This window comes from Nicotiana attenuata, unplaced genomic scaffold (genome assembly GCF_001879085.1).
Source record: "Nicotiana attenuata strain UT unplaced genomic scaffold, NIATTr2, whole genome shotgun sequence".
Classification (NCBI taxonomy): domain Eukaryota; kingdom Viridiplantae; phylum Streptophyta; class Magnoliopsida; order Solanales; family Solanaceae; genus Nicotiana; species Nicotiana attenuata.
The window spans coordinates 181,269-185,788 of NW_017671665.1; positions in this window are offsets into that span (position 1 = coordinate 181,269).

The following is a 4,520-nucleotide window of genomic DNA, read 5'->3' on the forward strand; positions in this document are numbered from 1 at the left end:
TAAGGTTTCAGAGCACATAATTGGTTCTAATACGTAAGATGACTTATCGGGTCATCACATTTTCCACCTCCAAAACAACCATTCGTCCTCGAACGGACATAAAAAAGTACTTGGGCTGGTGAAAAGGTGTGGATATCTACTCCGCATGTCCGATTGGGACTCCCAAGTGGCTGCCTCAATGGGCTGACTCTCCACTACACTCGAACTGAAGGATAACTCTTTGACCTCAACTGACGAACCTTTCAGGCTAGAATATCCACCAGCTCCTCCTCATAAGTCAAATCCTTGTCCAACTGGACAAAGCTTAAATCTAACACGTGGGACGGATCACCGTGATACTTTTGGAGTATGGACACATGGAAGACCAAATGAATGCTGATAAACTAGGTGGCAGTGCGAGCTTGTAAGCCACCTCACCCACTCTCTGAAGAATCTCAAAAGGTCCGATATACCTAGGGCTTAACTTTCCCTTCTTTCCGAATCCCATCACACCCTTCATGGTTGAAACCCAGAGCAGTACCCTCTCTCCGACCATGAATGCAACATCACGAACTCTATGGTCGGCACAACTCTTCTACCTGGACTGAGTTGTACGAAGTCGATCCTGAATAATCTTAACCTTTTCCAAGGCATCCTGTACTAAATTTGTACCCAACAATCGAGCCTCCCCCAGCTCGAACCATCCAACTGGCGATCGGCACCGCCTCCCGTATAATGCCTCATAGGGAACCATCTGAATGCTCGACTGGTAGCAGTTGTTGTAGGCAAACTCCGCAAGTGGCAAGAACTGATCCCAAGAGCCTCCAAAGTCTATAACACAAGCGTGAAACATATCCTCCAATATCTAAATAGTGCGCTCGGACTGTCCGTTCGTGTGAGGATGAAATGTTGCACTCAACTCAACATGCGTGCCTAACTCACGCTGTATTTCCCTCTAGAAATGTGAGGTGAACTACGTACCTCAATCAGAAATGATAGATACGAGCACACCATGAAGACGAATGATCTCGCGGTTGTAAATCTCAGCCAACCGCTCTGAAGAATAGGCTGCCACAGGAATGAAATGCGCTGACTTGGTCAGCCTGTCCACAATGACCCAAACTGCATCGAACTTCTTCTGAGTCCGTGGGAGTCCAACAACGAAATCCATAGTGATACGCTCCCACTTTCACTCGGGAATCTCTAACTTTTGAAGAAAACCACAAGGTCTCTAATGCTCAAAATTTACTTGATGACAAATTAGACACCGAGCATATACAACTATGTCTTTCTTCATCCTCCTCCACCAATAATGCTTCCGCAAGTCGTGATACATCTTGGTGGCACCCGGATGAATAGAATACCAGGAACTATGGGCCTTTTCAAGAATCAACTCACGAAGTCCATCCACATTAGGCACACAAACACGAACCTACATCCTCAAAACTCTATCATCATCAACAGTAACCTGCTTGGCATTATCGTGCCGCACTGTGTCCCTAAGGAAAAGCAAATAAGGGTCATCATACTGTCGCTCTCTAATGCGCTCAAACAATGAAGGTCGAGCGACTGTACATGCTATAACACGACTGGGCTCAGAAACATCTAACCTCACGAACTGATTAGCCAAAGCCTGAACATATAATGCAAGTGGTCTCTCACTAACTAGAATGTATGTAAGGCTGCCCATACTCACTGGCTTTCTACTCAAGGCATCGGCCACCACATTGGCCTTCCCCGGATGATACAAGATGGTGATATCATAGCCTTTCAATAGCTCCAACCACCTCCTCTGCCTCAAGTTGAGTTTCTTTTGTTTGAACAAATACTGCAAGACTGTAAGCTCCGATGATCCGTGAATACCTCATCACGACATGCCGTAAAGATAGTGCCTCAAGTCTTCAGCGCATGAACAATGGCTACCAACTATAAGTCATGAACAAGGTAATTCTTATCGTGGACCTTCAACTACCGCGACGCATATGCAATCACCCTGCCATCCTACATCAATACTGCACCAAGTCCAATACGAGATGCATCACAATATACCGTGTATGATCCTGAACCTGTGAGCAACACCAACACTGGAGCCGGAGTCAAAACAGTCTTGAGCTTCTGAAAGCTCACCTCACACTTGTCTGACCATCTGAACGGGGCACCTTTCGGGGTCAACCTGGTCAACGGGGCTGCTATAGACGAAAACCCCTCTACAAACCAACAGTAATAACTCGCCAAACCCAGGAAACTTCGAATTTCTGTAGCTGAAGTGGGTCTAGGCAAGTTCTGAACTGCCGCAATCTTCTTAGGATCCACCTGAATGCCCTCTGCTAATACAACGTGCCCCAAGAAAACAATTGAGTCCAACCAAAACTCGCATTTTGAAAACTTAGCATATAACTGGCTTTCTCTCAGAGTCTGAAGTACAATCCGAAGATGTTGCTCATGCTCATCTCGACTGCAGGAGTAGATCAAGATATCATCAATTAACACAATCACAAAGGAATCCAGATAGGGCTTGAATACCCGGTTCATCAAATCCATAAATGTTGATGGGGCATTCGTCACCCCAAATGACATCACTAGGAACTCATAATGCCCATAACAAGTCCGAAAAGCTATCTTAAGGACATCGGATGCCCTAATCCTCAACTAATGGTAGCCAGACCTCAAATCGACTTTGAAAACACCTTGGCACCCTAAAGCTGATAAAATAAGTCATCAATCGGCAATGGATACTTGTTCTTGATGGTGACTCTGTTCAACTGTCGGTAATCTATGCACATCCTCATCGATCCATCTTTCTTCTTCACAAACAACACGGGTGCACCCCAGGGCGAGACACTTGGTATAATGAAGCCCATATCAAGCAAATCTTGCAATTGCTATTTCAATTCCTTCAACTTTGGCGGGGCCATACGGTATGGCGGAATAGAAATAGGCTAAGTGCCCAGAGCCAAGTCAATATAGAAGTCGATATCCCTGTCGTGTGGCATCCCCGGCAGGTCTGCAGAAAATACCTCTGGGAACTCACGGACAACTGGTACTGAATCCATGGAAGGAACCTCCACACTAGAATCGCAGACATAAGCCAAATAAGCTAGACACCCCTTCTCGACCATATGCCGAGCCTTCAAATAAGAGATAGCCGTACTGGTAGAATAGCAAAGAGTCCCTCTCTACTCTAATCGAGGCAACCCCGGCAAGGCTAAGGTCACCATCTTGGAGTGACAATCGAATATATCATAATAAGGTGACAGCCAATCCATATCCAAGATAACATCAAACTCTACCATATCGAGAAGTAGAAGATCTACACTAGTCTCAAGACTCCCAATGGTAACCACACATGAACGATAAACACGATCTACAATAATTGCATCTCCCACATGTGTAGACACATACACCGGAGCACTCAAAGAATCACGAGGTACAACCAAATATGAAGCAAAATAGGATGACACGTAGGAATAAGTTGAACCAGGATCAAATAGAACTGAAGCATCTCTACTGCAAACTAAAACAGTACATATGATAACAACGTCAGATGACTCAGCCTCAGGCCTGGCTGGAAAAGCATAGCATCGGTGCTGGGACCCACCACTCTGAACAATATCTACAGGACGGGCCCTAGCTGGCTGGCCTCCACCTCCAGCAGCCTCACCTCCACCTCTAATGGCCTGACCTCCACCTCTAGCTGCCTGACCCCTACCTCTAGCTGGCTGAGCGGGCAGTGAAGCACGCGGTGTCGGGACCATTGCACGAGAACCCTGATGCTGTGAGTTGCTCGATGCCCGAGGGCAAAATCTAAAAATGTGCCTCGGATCACAACAAGTATAACAGGACCTCGGCTGTTGTGACTACTAACCCTGAAACTGACTCTATCGACTTGAGTAATCACCTTGAAGGCTCTGGAGCGGATGTGCACTAATAGGAGCTAGTGGTGCACTGTAGGCTAGCTGATCGGAATAAGACATATGAGGGCCACGACCACCTAAAGCACCGTGGGAAGCTTGGAGTGCTGAATGAAACGGCCTCGAAGGATGGCCTCTACCAAAAGCACCCTTACCTTCAGATGAGGAACCACTGAACCAGCCGGAATGACGAGGCCTCTTGTCAGACCTCTGACCTCCTCCTGTGCAAGAACCATCTCGACTCACCTAGTAACATTGGCAGCCGTCTGAAAAGAAATTTCATTCCCGATCTCCTTGGCCATCTACAATTTGATAGGTTGAGCGAGTCCCTCAATAAACCTCCTCACCCTCTCTCTCTTGGTAGGAAGCAAAAGAATAGCATGACAAGCCATTTTGTCCACAAAACGAGTCTCATACTGAGTGACTGACATACTTCCTAGCTGAAGACGCTCGAACTGGCTGCGATAACCCTCTCTCACTATGAAAGGAAGGAACATCTCAAGAAATATCTGAAAGAACTAGTCCCAAGTAAGAGCAGGAAACCCAGCTGGTCTGGTTGATACAAAATCCTTCCACCATCTCCTGGCGAAACCCATCATCTGAAACACAGCGAAATTGACCCCATTGGTC